We start from the raw sequence: 16683 nt of genomic DNA, 5'->3' as shown, positions 1-16683 counted from the left end.
TAAAGTTTTCAGTTCACCAAACATGCAGGTCTTTGGATGTGGGAGGAAGCTGCAGCACCCGGAGAGAACCCACACAAACACGGGGAGAACATGCAAACTCCACACAGAAAGGTCACAGGTGGGATTCAAACTCATGACCTTCTTGCTGTGAGGGAACAGTGCGAAGCACTAATCCACCATGCTGCCCTAAGTAATAATAATACATTTGTAAAGCATTTTAAATGAGGTAAAAAAAACTCAAAGTGCTATATCCCAGAATAAAAAAAAAAAAAAAAAAGAAAATACAACAAGAAAAAATAATGAAAGATGAAAAACCTTAAGTAATTAAATCAAATCAAATTTATTAATTTATATAGCGCCAATTCACGATGAAATCATTTCAAGGCGCTTCACATAAAAATAAAAAAATTTAAAATTTAAAACACAATAAAAAGACGACCATAAAAGAGAGACAACCATAAAATAATACAAGAATAAAAACACATCATAAAACTAATGATAAAACAGAGAAAACAGATGAGTCTTTAAACGTGACTTAAAAGTCTCCACAGTATCTGACTGCCAAATGTGTGCCGAGAGATCGTTCCACAGAGCTGGGGCACGGTAGGAGAAAGCTCTGTGACCGGCAGACTTTTTATTCACCCTGGGAGCACACAGAAGTCCTGCACCCTGAGAACGCAGGGCCCAAGCTGGTACATAGGGGCTTACCAGGTCAGCCAGATAGGGAGGTGCAAGTCCATGAACAATTTTATAAACTAATAACAGTACTTTAAAATACGATCTTGCAGGAACAGGAAGCTAGTGCAGTGACGCCAAAATGGGCGTAATGTGATCAAACTTTCTGCTTTGTGCTTTGTGTCAAAAGTCTGGCAGCAGCGTTTTGAACCAGTTGAAGACCCTAATCCTGGACTGCGCCAGAAAATAGAGCATTACAATAGTCCAGTCTAGAAGAGACAAATACATGAATCAAAGTCTCAGCATCAGCTATAGACAGGATGGGACGAATCTTCGCTATATTTCGCAAATGGAAGAAAGCAGTCCTCGTAATGTCTCTAATGTGGAGATCAAAGGACAACGTAGGATCAAAAAATACTCCAAGGTTCCTCACTTTATCCGTATGATGTATAACACACGAACCTAAGCTAAGTGCTAGCTGATCAAATTGATGCCGATACCTCGCTGGACCAAGCACCATAACTTCAGTCTTATCATAATTTAAAAGTAGGAAGTTACTAGACATCCAACTTCTTACTGATGCAAGGCAATCTTCCAAAGATTTTATGTGAATGAGATTACCAGCAGTTATTGGCATGTACAATTGAGTGTCATCAGCATAGCAATGAAAGGGAATCCCAAAGCACCGCAGTATATTCCCAAGGGATGCTACATAAAGGGAAAAAAAGCAGGGGGCCTAAAACGGATCCCTGAGGAACCCCAAACTTCATGTCCCTACGATCAGAGGAGATGCCATTACACAATACACAGTAAGAACGACAGGACAGGTATGACGTCAACCAGGCAAGAGCAGTTCCAGTAATCCCAAAGTGATTTTCCAGCCTATTGAGTAAACTATGATGATCCACAGGATCAAACGCAGCACTAAGATCCAGCAGCACCAAAACTGTAATGGTATCTGAATCCATTGCTCTCAAAAGGTCATTCATTACTTTAGTAACTGCTGTCTCTGTGGAGTGATATTTTCTAAAAGCAGACCGCAGTGGCTCAAAAAGATTATTCTCAGTGAGGTAGTCCACGAGCTATCGCGAAACCACTTTTTCCAGGATTTTAGAACAAAATGATAGATTTGATATCGGTCTATAATTCTTCAATACACTAGGGTCGAGATTGGATTTCTTAAGTAATGGTTTAAGCACTGCAGACTTGAAACATTTAGGAACAGATCCAGAAGTTAATGAGAGATTTACGAGGTCTATTAGATAAGAAACCGACACTTTTATTTATTTATTTATTTTTTTAACTATATGGATTTGAATGACGTGCGATTACACCAATCATGCTTGAACCCTCGTGTGCATGCGTCAGTTTTTTCACGCGTCAGTGACGTCATTTCCCTGTGGGCAGGCCTTGAGTGAGATGTGGTTCAGCCCTCTCGGCTGAATTCTTTTGTTTCACATGCTGCTCGAGATGGCGCGCGTTGCTTTATCAAAATTTTTTCTGGACCTGTGAGGAATATCCGAGTGGACACTATTCGAGAAATTTAGCTGGTTTTCGGTGAAAAGTTTAACGGCTGATGAGAGATTATGGGGTGTTTCTGTCGCTGTAAGGACTTCCCACGGAGCGGGACGTGGCGCAGCGCTTCCAGGCGCCGTCGTCGGCCTGTTTCGACCTGAAAACATCCTAATTTAAGGCTTAATTCACCCAGGATGTCGTTTGAGAACAGAGAAGATTCAGAAGAGACCGGCATGAGGACTTTATGTGGACATTCCACTGTTTAAGGACATTTTTTAATGAAAGACGTGCGCGCAAATTGGCCGAGTCGTTTCAAGGATTCAAAGGAATTTTATTGTCATATGCACAGAAGAACATGTTCCCTGCACAATGAAATATGTCTACTGCATTTAACCCATCCTAATTGCCAGTAGGAGCAGAAGTCGCCATTAGGCGCCCGGGGACCAGCTCCAGATGTACATCCCTGCCTTGGTCAACAGCAGGGCTGAGCAAACCAACACCGACCCATAACAAACAACACACACACAACACATAGGCCGGCCCGGTACATAAACATATATATGAAAAACAAAACACGAGGGAAAAGGAGAAAAAAAAAACTCATAGCCTCTGCATTACACAGCGGCAATGAGGAAAAAAATCCCCATCAGCACAGAAAAACAATAATCACACAGACAAAAACAAGGACATAGGACGACAACCGAGATTTGTAAAGGTCCAGTTTATCAGAACACTCCGGAGGCAGCCTGTTTGGCACTGTCAACGGCCTTGTCCGACAATCCTGGAGGGGGGGGCAGCCCTGAGCAGTCCTGAGCAGTCCAACGTCAGAGCTGCAGAAACTGAGGGGAGGGGGGAAGACCAGGGACCGAGGCTTAAGTGTTGATCTTCTGAGGAGGTTTTATCACAGCGACCTTGAAGTGCAGCTGTATTTGGGGAAGCCAAATGAATAGCCAGATTAGCAGACGCCTGAAAGATTCCACAGTTCTGAGAACAGAGTGACTCTCAATGCATCTGAATGTAGAATGTGGTCTTCACAGACGGTCAGAGCGGGTTTCCAGGGCTGCAATTCTATTCGAGATATTTTCCAACACTGCGCAGCCACTGCCTTCCCAATCGAATCAATCATGTAGGGCTGCCTGGAAGGACCAATCAAAGCTGCATCCACTTTCTTGATTTTCCGGTAAACCAGCATAGTGCCCGCTCCACACATCAGAAAGCTGGTCACCACCAAGCCGTATATGTACACATCTTCGACGTCGTCCACAGAAAGCATGTAAAGGCACATGACCTGCCATCTCCTCCACGAGTCCATCACGTAACCCATCACATGCGTCCCGGCAGGACAGGTCGGGTCCTCTGCCCCCGAATGTCTTGTAGAAAAAATAGTGTCAATTGCGTCCATGACGACTCGGTGAATCTGTGTGCGGCGCGACAGGAAAAACACCTCCGTGTTGAAAACCATGTGTAAAATTCAGGCGGCTTTTGATGGCTTTCAACAAGTGAGTAACTGAGAAATTGTTTAACAGCTTGGGCATGTTCCAACTTGCCCGTTAAGGTTTCCAACGGAGGTGTTTTTCCTGTCGCGACCCCCCGTGGTCGGATCCGGCCCGACATGCGACTCTGCCCGCACGTTCTTTCATTACAAAATGTCCGTTAACAATGGAATGTCCGAATAAACTCCTCATGCCGACTTCTTCTGAAAGTTCTCTGTTCTCTGATGACTTACTGGGTCAACAGAGCCTGAAATGTGGAAGTTTTCAACTTGAAACGGCAAGACGCTGCCGCCTCGAAGCGCAGATTGCCGTCAGGCGCCGTAGGCCGTCCTTAAAGCGACACTACCAGACCAAAATCTCTCATCAGCCATTAAAATTTTTACCGAAAACCAGCTGAATTTATCGAATGGTGTCCACTCAGTTGTGCTTTAGAGTTTTGAAAAAATTTTGATCAAACAAAGCAGCAGTCTCTGAGCCATTCCTAAACAATGAAAAAATCGAGAGAGTGGGCCACTCCTCACTCAGACTGCCCACAGGCGAATGACGTAACCGACAGGTGTGAAAAAACTCTTGCATGCCCACGAGGGTTCAAGCATGTCTGATGTAATCACACGTGATTCAAATCCATATGGTTTTTGAAAAAAATAATAGGTCGGATACTTTTCTAACAGACCTCGTATAATTTCCAGCACAGTCGGTCCAAGAATGGGCCACAGGTCCTTAAACAGTTTGTTGGTATAGGATCAAGTAAACAGGTTGTACTTTTAGTAGACGTCATGAGCTTCGTCAGCGCACCTAGTGAGATACCATCAAAATCTGTAAATCTGGGTAACACCTCAGTGGGCGCATCCACCTCCATAGCAGTATGCAGTGGTTGGACCAAAGCCTGCTGAGATATGCTCAACCTAATATCCTCAATTTTCTTCTCGAAATAGTCCAAGAAGTCCCGTGCTGAAAAGGGAAAGTGAATAACGGGTTAGGTGGCTGTCCATGAATGAGAAATGCTACAGTTTCAAACAAAAACTTGGAGTTATACTTGTTTTTACTGATCAAATCAGAATAATAGGCACACTTTGTAGCCAGTGCCTGCTTATAATCTAAGACAGCATCACGCCATGCAAGGTGGAACACCTCTAATTTAGAACTACGCCATTTCCGTTCCAAATCTCGAGCCTTCTGCCTAAGGTCACGCAAGTAACAATTGAACCAAGGCGACTGTGCCTTGGGAAGGTGTGGCCTTAAAAGAGGAGACGCAATCTTATCCAGTGTAACCTTGAGCACTGAATTCAAGCCATCCGCAAGACTATCCACTGATTGAATATTCTCCAACCCTGAAGCCAAAATTTCAGGCAGTCTGGCTTCGAGTTCAGTCATAGATGAGGGATTTATGCGTCGCCGCAGAGATAGACAAGGCTTTCACTCCAATAACGCGGCAACATAAATGCACACCTAATAAATGAGTGGTTAGAGACCACCGAGGCAAGAGGCAAAATGTCAATGTTCGTGACAGCATGCCACGTATGAGAACCAGATCAAGGGTATTTCCACTAATGTGCATTGAATCCTTAATGCATTGCTGGAATCCCAATGCATCCACAAGTTCCATAAATGACTTGCAAAGGGGATCAGAGGGCTTATTTATATGAATGTTAAAGTCAACAAAATTCAAAATGTTGTCCGCACTAGCTGACAGGCTTGAGATGAATGCACCAAATTCATCTAAGAATTCAGAATATGGGCCGGTGAGGCCTATAAACAGTGACAACATAGCATGACTGATTTCCATACTTCTGACCCTGACAATATGTAGCATCATGAGCAGAGCGGAGAGTCAGATGATCAAACGAATTATATTTATGAACTCCAACAGTCAAGAAGGTAAACCTGGATTTATAAATAAAAGCAACACTTTGCACCACTAGACATGTGACTAAATGTGTACCCTGGTGGGCAGGCCTCATTCAGAGGAAGAACAGCTGTGGGTTTGAGCCAGGTTTCACTTAACCCAATCATGTCCAAGTGATGATCCATAATTAGATTAATTACAGTCGACAGAAAATATGTTCAGCAAGATAGTTGAGTTCATGACAGTTTAGAACCTGAAATGTCTAACAAAATCTTGAAATCTCGTCCTCGAGTCAGTGAAGGGAAGCCAGAATGTCTGTGATCAAACCTCCTGGTTTTCCTCAAAACTCGAACAACAGTAATTCTGTACCATCTGTAGACATCTTACACTGTTTTATAGCAAGCCAGAAAATAAAACACTGTAATCGTCAGTTGTGGAAGACAAGGACATGAATTACAATTAGTGAAATTTAAAACAAATGCTGATGTACATTTCAATCAATCAATCAATCAACCTTTTTCTTGTATAGCGCCAAATCACAACAAACAGTTGCCCCAAGGCGCTCCACATTGCAAGGCAAGGCCATACAATAATTATAATAATTATTATATAATAATTATACATTTCCACTTAAAGTTCCATCAGTGCAATAACTTACTGTCATCAGGTCAAACTCACCACTGATACTTTATTTTAGTGAGTGTTGTTCTCACATTTGTTAAATTAATTGTATTGTTTCTTTACAGACATGCAGCCATTGTTGTTGATTAAAGAAGAAACTCTCCCTGAACACCAGGAATGGAATCTGAGTGTTGACCAGGAGGACATTAAAGAAGAAGAGAAGCTGTGGATAAGTCAGCAAGAACAGCAGCTTCAGCAGCTGGAGGAGGCAGATCTCACCAAGTTTAGTTTCACTGCCGTCCCTGTGAAGAGTGAAAATGATGTGAAAACCAGAGTCCTCACAGCTTCATCAAAGCCGAAGTGATGAGAGCACAGAGGCTGAGCCTGTAGCCAGCAGCTCATCTGTACACAGAACACTGACAGCAGAAGCTGATGGAGAGGACAACTGGAGGACCACAACCAGCCAGAACCTCAGGTCCAACCGTCATTTACATCCAGATACCAGTGGAGGAGTTCAGACAGTTCTGGAACTGAGACGGATGACAGTGATGACTGGAAACAGACCAGAAAACTTCAGCCACGTTTTAACTGTCGAAAAAAATAACAATATTGTTCGTTCAGCCAACACTGATGAAAACAATGTAAAGGCTCTAAATATGGAAAAGCATCTGGTCACATGAACAACTCAGAGCAACAAATGGAGAGGCAAGCAAGAAGAAAACCATTTATCTGTTCTGATCAGAGTAAAGGACAGAAACAAAGGGGCACTCTGAACAAAGACATTACAATTCAGACAGGACAGAAAACATTTGACTGTTCTGAGTGTGGTCAAAGGTTTGGACGAAAGGGTAACCTGAAAACACACATGATAATTCATACAGGGCAAAAAGCATTTGTCTGTTCTGAGTGTGGTCAAAGGTTTGGACGAAAGGACGCCCTGAAAAGACACATGATAATTCATACAGGGGAAAAAGCATTTGTCTGTTCTGAGTGTGGAAAAAGATTTGGAGAAAAGGGCATCCTGAGCAGACACATGATAATTCATACAGGACAAAAAGCATTTGTCTGTTCTGAGTGTGGTAAAAGTTTTAGAGAAAAGGGCACCTTGAACACACACATGATAATTCATACAGGACAAAAAAAATTTGTCTGTTCTGAGTGTGGTCAAAGGTTTGGACTAAAGAGCAACCTGAACAGACACATGATAATTCATACCAGACCCACCATTTGGCTGTTCTGATCAGTAAAAGACAGAAACAGAAGGGCACTCTGAACAAACATGATAATTCATAATCATTCACTGCCCCCCCAAAAATGAGCCATTCATCAGCTCATCTACAAAACAATACTTAGATGCACCCAGATGCAGAACAGCAGGAACTAGAACAGGAATTGGCAAATAAGACTGAAGAAAAAAGAAAAATGGACATGAAAGAGCATCCAAAACTAACTAAATTAAAGGAGAATAAAAACAATTCAAAACTATCCTGCAAAAAGTTAACCTGGGACTGGCTAAACTGGTCCCAGAAGGAACCACAATGACAGATTTAAATTGTGTAAATTAAAGAGCGGCATGGTACATACAAAGTAAATTTGTCCCACAAGATTTGGAGAGGCTGGCTGAACATCAAGCCTTAGTGAAAGCTTTTGCTGCACAGATTAGGAACAAAGACAAGAAAATACAAGCAAGACACATAAACAAGCAATTTGCAAAAAACCCCAGCCTTGTGTACAGGAAGTTAGCAAACGACACAATAGAAGTACAACAACCACCTGAGAGAGAAGAAATTGAAAAATTTTGGAGACCACTCTTTGAAGACCCAAAACAACACCAAGAGGCCCAGTGGATTGAAAAAATAAAACAGAAAAAAAAAGACAAACAGCAAATGCCAGCAATTGTAATCACTGAAGAGGAGATCAGAAAGAAAATGAGTGAATACAGTAACTTCAAGGCACCTGGCATCGACAAAATCCCAAATTTTTGGCTGAAAAGACTGACAGCATTGCACCAACATTATGCCATGGTTTTCACAAAAATATTGAACGGAGAAGAGGACACACCAGACTGGCTAACGACTGGGAACACAAGCTTAATTCCAAAGACCAAGGAAACACAGCTTCCAAGTACAGACCCAACTGCGCCTAACAACAACGTACAAATGGCTGACAGGAATCATAGCTGTTGCCATTTACGAACATCTTGACACTGGTGGCTACCTGGACAATGAACAGAAAGGGTGTTCCAGAAGAAGATTAGGAGCTAAAGACCAGTTACTGTCAGACAAAGCTATCCTGGAGGATTGCAAGAAAAGGAGAAGGAACCTCAGCATGGCTTGGATTGATTACAAAAAGGCATTTGACAGCGTACCACACTCCTGGATCATGAAGTGCTTAGAACTCAACAACATCAATGACGAAATAAGATCTTTCTTGAGAGCACAAATGAACACGTAGAACACCACCATCATCCTCAATCACACAGAGGGAGAAATAACAATCCCAGACATACGAGTTCAGAGAGGGATATTTCAGGGAGACAGACTCTCACCACTTTTATTCTGCTTAATCATAGACCCGCTCAGCAAGATCCTGAAGGAGCATGACATCGAGTATGACTTAAGTAAAGACAGAGGAAGGAAAAATCAAAAACTTGTGAACCATCTGCTGTTCATGGATGACTTGAAAATCTATGCCAACACAAACATGGGACTTGGTGAGCTCCTAGAAACTGTCCATAAGTTCTTCAAAGACATTGGTATGGAATCTTGACTGGATAAATGCTCAAAATGCACAATGACAAAAGGTTAAAAGACAAAAATAGATAACATACAGTTGGATGAAGGGAGCTACATTGAAGATAACATTGCAATACTTTCTGTTTTTGGCATGACATCTTTGCACGCACAGTTAATATCTTTGCGTGTGAAATAATATAATAACTTTAATAAACTTTTTTTTTAACACGAGTGGTTTTGGCACCAATCTGACGCCATACGAGGTCTGTTAGAAAAGTATTGGACGTTTTTATATTTTTCGAAAACCTGATGGATTTGAATCACGCGCGCTTGCATGAGCCAACCTTGAACCTTTGTGCGCATGCGTTGAATTTTTCACACCTGTCCATTGCGTCCTTTGCTTGTAAGCAGCCTTTGTGTGAGGGTGTGTGTCGTTGCGCTCGGCGCTTTTTCATTCCAAGGAAAAAGACGGAACAACTGGAGCAGCGCGACTGGATCAAATTTTGCCAGAAACTGGGCGACAGGTTTCAGGAGCGGTACAACCAGTTTAAAGACGTCCGCACAGCTCCGTGCGGCCATCAACATGCTGAAATGACCAGATCATTTCCAAAGTGAACGCTGTGGTGATGCGGGACCGCCGTGTGACTATCCGAGAAATTGCGGAAGAGGTGGACATCAGCACTTTTTCGGAACATTCCACTGTGACAAGATTTGGCCATGAAAAGGAATGCAGGCGAAATTTGTGCCACTCCTGACGGAGCAAAAGCGCTTTCGTGTTGAAGCCTCACAGGACATGCTGGAGTCCGAAAAATGATGCCCACCTCTTCCACCATTCGGAAGATTCAAACGGCTTTCGCTGGCTTTTCAGTCGTGTGACTCTCCGAGAAATTGTGGAAGAGATGGGCATGTCACAGCATGTCCTGTGAGACTTCAACACAGGCGCTTTGCTCCGCCATCACCTTCGTGCCGAAGCCATCAGCGGAGAATCAAATAAAACCAACAGAATTTGGTTTTATTCATAATTCATCCTTGTGCATCTATGAAATAATACATTTTAGTAAGAATATGGATTTCATTAAGGTGAAATTCATGCAAAAGTTTTTCATTTAGATTCATGTTAGGTTTTTTATTTAAACACTGTTCTCCACTGTTACCAAAATAGATCAAATGTCGGTTTGCATCTCAGATGTACCTTCTGACAGTTTGTAGCTGAACTTTCAGTGCTTCTTTTTAAGAAAATCTCCTCTGTGCCACTTCATGAAGCTGTATAACGTGATGCAAAATGCAAAACATGCACTGTGCACAATTCTTCCATTCACAGCCACAGAAGCCTGTAACTTCTGGGTTTTCTGGTTATCGTGGTGGCTTTCCTCACTCGTCTCCTTCCCGCACAGTCACTCAGTTTTTGAGAACTACCTACTTAACACAGAATTACCACACAGTACCACACTGTTTTTATTTCTTAATGACTGAGAGAAAAGAAGTTCAAGACACTCAGTGACTTGGAAAGGTTCTTGGATCCATCCCCACTTGCCTGAAGAAAACTAGCCATCAGAGTGAAGATTTACTTTTTCCAGTAAAGGGTCTGATTACTTATACAATCCATCATTTTAACATTGATATTTTTATTTCATTTATGCCATGTTGTAGAGATGAGTTTTCACTGAGTTTAAAGGTCATTCTTTAAGATTTTGTTTTTTAAACCGATGTCATTCTAACATTCCAGACATGTAACCTGGAATTCTGTTAGATTGTAGATGTCTGTGGGTGTCAGGATGGCACCTGGCACAAAGCTGACCAAACTCCACACTGTGTGACAGTTTCCTGGTCAGTGTCTGTTGAAGCCTAAATCTATGTTCTTTAAGCTCTGGTCAAAGGTCACTGTGGCATTTTGTTAAAAAAAAAAAAAAATTCATTTATGTATTGAATGTATTTGAATCAGATGGGGAAAAAAACCCCAAACACATTTTAGTTAGTTCTTAAAATTAATTTGAAAACAGTGAAACACACATAATAAAGTTATAAAAGTGCTTTGCTTTTATGTACATTTTATTTATATATTATTTATATAAAAACAATCATAAAACTATATTTTTTTGATGGTTCATGTTGGCAGGGAGGTGTGGCGTTTGAAATATTCCGCGCCGCTGACGTAACTGTCCATGAGCTGTAAGGAGACAGAAGGACAACAAAGTGTCAGTGCATTTCTAGAACGCATCTGAAACACTGATCAGACACATGAAGCTTCACATGAACACTCAGGTGCAGTAAAAAGCGCTGACAGGCGCTGGTTCCACCACATCTGATCTGCTCAGGCTGCATGAAATGACTCAGTGTGCACGCTGACAAACTGGAATCACTGTCAGTGTGACTGAACAGCTTCAGCAAACTCCTGCATCTTATTAATGATCATTTATTCAAGAGAAATCAAGATCATTAATGCTGCTGCAACCTGTTCCCATCCGTTACGATTAATGGCACATGTTGCTGGCAAATTATCAGGAACCATTACACATGGTCAAGATTAATGTTCTTGCGTTATTGCGTAGAACAGCGCATCGTTACATTCTGTCACATTGTGAATGAGGCGAATTGTCTCCACACACACACCTCCATGTTCATCCTACCGTCAGCTGCAGAACAATTCAGATCGCTCCAGTTTGCTCCTCAAAATCCACAGCAGAAGAACTTTTTGATTGCATGCTTAGTTGGGCTCTGTGCCATTGAGTGGCACAGAGAGGAGGAGGAGATGGAGAGAGCCAGATGTGTGGCTCCACGCAGCTCTCGTCTCGTGCGTTTTCCCAAACATCAGGTACAGCAGCAGGCGGAACACCTGCAGGAGCACACTGAGGAGTATTGGAACGAGACTTTTAGCCGACTTGACGTCAATGTCCTTCAGCAAACTGCAGCAATGAAACTGAATGCGGTGCAGCAGGGTTTAATTGTGTGCACATCAGAGAAGAACGGTGTCACGCTCCATTAAGGATCAACACTAATCAAGACGGATCAACACGCTCAGTTGTGACCTCCTCGACATGAGGCGAAATGAGGGTGGTGCGTGACATTCGTGAGGTTTTTTTTTTTTTGGACAGCCAAAACATGCTCCATGAAAATCACACACCAACATCCACTATTAAGAAACTTATTCAGATGCGTTGTCAGATTAAGAACGTCAGGAATGTGCCAAGAATGACACAAATATGACATTCGTAATGCGTCCTGCCTATGTGTAAAAGCAGCATAATGTTTGTCAAACTGCAGACATCAGATGTTGAAGTTTGACTCAAATGTGGACGTATTTTCAGACAAATTCACACAAATTCAAGACATTTTTACTAAACAGCATTTTTAAAGCTTGAGAATGTTCGCTTCTCTTTGTTTTCACATCATGTGGAATAAAAACCTCCCAAACGAGATCGATCACACTAATAATGTGCTGTCACATGTGCACACAGAACAGATGTGGCCGTGGGAAATCCAAAGTCTGATTTCAGAATCACATTAAGAGCATCGTGTAAACGAAGCCAGAAAGTGCTTGTGGACACATCGAGCACGCACCTTTCGCACGTGCATGTTGGTCACCACGGCAACGGGAGCAACCGACATGTGACAGGCTGGACACTCGTTCTGCTCCGAATCCAGGAGAACGTCAGTGATACCTGCGAAGGAGGAAAAAAAAAATTTCCAGCTGAAGTCTGAAGTGTGACGACTCAAAGTACGCTGAGGATCAAAGAGTGTCTGCAGTGAAACACATCAAAGTGCTGATTTTCACACCACACATGACGTCAGCAGCTTTTACTGCTCCGTTATTTTCATACAAACTGGTTTTGGTTTGGTGACGTTAACAATGACTCAGCAGAAGATGACGATGACGTCATAAGTTGTGTGTGTTTGAGCTCCAGTGTTGGAATCAAGACACAAAACCTCACGACCAAGACACCAATAAAGAGGTAAAAACAAAAATAAAAAGATCACACAGAGACGGAGGTTCATACGAAAAAGAAAAAAAAAAACGTGAACGTGGTACATTATGAAAGTAATTTAAAGAAAGAAACCTTTGTGTTGTTCACTGTAATAACAGCAAAGAGAGCGAAGGAAATCAACTTTTATGACAGAGATCGAGGTGCTTGTTTGTGGTTCACTGTGTGTGTGTGTTGTGCTACACACACATTGGTGACGCTGTTTCCACAGTACGGAGCGATCACAGCCTCTCGGAGCAGCTCCTGACAGACGGGACAACAGACCAACTCGGGTATTGGCTCCTCCTTCTTTTTGGGGTGGGCGGATCCTTCTTACAGCGGTACGCCTCACTGCACACACACAGGCACACACTCGTCACAGAGCCACTCTGACAGCATCAGGTGACGGCTTGCGAACACGTGACGTTTGATGTGACGACCTCGACGATTTCTGTCTGTGTGTTTGTGCAGAATCAGAGCAGAACTACTGACTGCTGACAAACATTTAGGTCATTGTTTACAATATTCTCATCAACGTGGCTCTTATGTGCAATTTATCTCACCAACAGACTTTACAGTATTGTCAATGATCACATCACATATTGCAATATTTATATTCATTTTAATTATTAAATTACATTGACAGTTTTCTTGGTGGCTGTACACAGCAGGATATCAGCAGTTGTTTTGATATACTTTCTGTTTTCATCCACCTTTTTCTGGTGTTGTTGAGACATTGCCTGGAGTAAATTGCCTTGTCTTGTTCTCAACATCTCTCTTATCCGCTGTCTGTGGCACTGTGGCATTCAGATGGTATCCTCCATCTTTGTACACGGGCCTTTTCCAGTTTGAAAAACCAGTACCTGAAGTTTTCACATTCACACGTTGCTATATTGTGTGTTAATAACAGTTTAGTTCATTAACATTCGACCTCGGAGACCTTTAGACTGAACTGGGAGGTTCCTGCTGCAGCTGCTGCTGTTGTTGTCCGATGTTTCAAGGTCATTGTTAGGGTCAGTCTCCTCCCTTGGTGAACTGAAATGTATTGATTGACACTGTCAACACTTCATTCATAATATTTTAAATTAAACATATTTTACTTTTTACAATATAGCATAAAGTGCAGATTAACTCCTATTAAGACACTATTAAAAACTGCACAGTGCACAATGTCGGTTTAACTTAGTAACTAAAAGTAGGGAATTAAGTTACTTCATTCACTGAGAAACTGCAAAAATCCTGCAGAACAACACATGATACTACATTTTTAAACAGTTTTCCTCATATGTGTATTTTCACCTGGAGGTCCATGAATGCTCTGGAAGATTTGTTCAGCATGTGATCCCTGGCTGCTGCGTTCAGGCTGACTCTGAATTTCACTGCTGATTTCAGAGCTCGACGCCTGCTGACCTGCACTGTTCCTGCTCTGTTTGTTTCTTCTGAATGAAGAAATCTTGAATATCTCCTTTTCATTGTCACTGTACAATGAAAACTATAGCAAACCTTGTTGCCTTTGACCCTGGGGTCAGGGACACTGCTGTCAAATGGAAACATAAACAAACATGGTGCCCAGTGAAAACTTGTTTGTATCTGGCTTTGGTTTTGGTGCTGCTAGCCAGAAATTCACACCTGAATCCCAGCCCTGTGGAGTTTCTGTGTACTGACTGTTGGAAGCCGGTGAGATCCAACCAGAAAGGCGTCTGCTGTGACACTTACAATATGTGTTACACTGCAAATGTATCAACATGGATTCATCAAGCTACGCCAGGCTCTGGAACTCTGACCAACCTTGGTCCTGCAGTAAGTGCACATTAAGACTGAATCCAAATAACATTTCACTTTCTGACATCCAAGTTGAAGACCGACTCCCAGAACCAAACTTCAACTGTTTCAAACAGAAAGGCTGCATTTCCTTCACGTGAATGCACGGAGCCTGTTGCCCAAAGTGGACAAACTTCATCTGATCAGTGAGCTGCCATTATCGGTGTGAATGAAACATGACTGGACGGTTCTGTGACGGACACTGAGAAACTAAAGTTTTTGTATTGCCATACCAGACATTTAGATCCTGAAATTAAAAAAACTACTGATATTTCTGCTTTGATTCAGTGTCACTGTGACTACCACAGAACTTCTTGGTATTCTGGTTTTACGAAGAACCTTCAGAATTGTCTGCAAAGCACCTGGAACAAAATAGTTCAATATTTCCTCAATGTCCCTCCCAGGACCCACATAGGGCACACTGAGTTCAAACAGGTCCAAATTCTCACAGTAAGCCTGAGAGTTAAACAGTTAAAAATTAACTTAGTACATAATATTATTCGTGGTACGGCCCTAACTGTCTGTCATCCTCCTTTTGTCTAAAGTCTAATCCTCACTCAGGGCCCTACTATCTCATTATTTATCCTGTAAAATCTTTTTGGCCAAACTGCCTTCAAACATACTGGTGTCACAGCCTGGAACAGGATCATGACTTGGTTACAGTCAAAAAGTAACAAAGCAGGTTTTAAAATACAGTTAGTCATTTTTATTCAGTCAGTTAAGGGAAGAGGAACTCAACCTTTTTATTTATTATTAATGCGATTTTTAGTTGAAATGTCTCACCTATCTTCTGGTCCATTGTTTTTCTAGTCCTAATATTGGTGCTAAATTTGTTGTTTTTACATATCTATAGGTACAGTTACCATTTACATTAACTGTTAAGATCTTATTGTTTTTCTTTATAATTTGGACTTGTTCTCTCAAAAATTCTTGAAAGGGTAGTTGTAAAACAGCTAACTGATCATCTGCAGAGGAATGGTCTATTTGAAGAGTTTCAGTCAGGTTTTAGAATTCATCATAGTACAGAAACAGCATTAGTGAAGGTTACAAATGATCTTCTTATGGCCTCGGACAGTGGACTCATCTCTGTGCTTGTTCTGTTAGACCTCAGTGCTGCTTTTGATACTGTTGACCATAAAATTTTATTACAGAGATTAGAGCATGCCATAGGTATTAAAGGCACTGCGCTGCGGTGGTTTGAATCATATTTGTCTAATAGATTACAATTTGTTCATGTAAATGGGGAATCTTCTTCACAGACTAAAGTTAATTATGGAGTTCCACAAGGTTCTGTGCTAGGACCAATTTTATTCACTTTATACATGCTTCCCTTAGGCAGTATTATTAGACGGTATTGCTTAAATTTTCATTGTTACGCAGATGATACCCAGCTTTATCTATCCATGAAGCCAGAGGACACACACCAATTAGCTAAACTGCAGGATTGTCTTACAGACATAAAGACATGGATGACCTCTAATTTCCTGCTTTAAACTCAGATAAAACTGAAGTTATTGTACTTGGCCCCACAAATCTTAGAAACATGGTGTCTAACCAGATCCTTACTCTGGATGGCATTACCCTGACCTCTAGTAATACTGTGAGAAATCTTGGAGTCATTTTTGATCAGGATATGTCATTCAAAGCGCATATTAAACAAATATGTAGGACTGCTTTTTTGCATTTACACAATATCTCTAAAATCAGAAAGGTCTTGTCTCAGAGTGATGCTGAAAAACTAATTCATGCATTTATTTCCTCTAGGCTGGACTATTGTAATTCATTATTATCAGGTTGTCCTAAAGTTCCCTAAAAAGCCTTCAGTTAATTCAAAATGCTGCAGCTAGAGTACTGACGGGGACTAGAAGGAGAGAGCATATTTCACCCATATTGGCCTCTCTTCATTGGCTTCCTGTTAATTCTAGAATAGAATTTAAAATTCTTCTTCTTACTTATAAGGTTTTGAATAATCAGGTCCCATCTTATCTTAGGGACCTCGTAGTACCATATCACCCCAA

This window comes from Thalassophryne amazonica, chromosome 18 (genome assembly GCF_902500255.1).
Source record: "Thalassophryne amazonica chromosome 18, fThaAma1.1, whole genome shotgun sequence".
Classification (NCBI taxonomy): Eukaryota; Metazoa; Chordata; class Actinopteri; order Batrachoidiformes; family Batrachoididae; genus Thalassophryne; species Thalassophryne amazonica.
Note: the sequence above shows the minus strand (reverse complement) of the source record.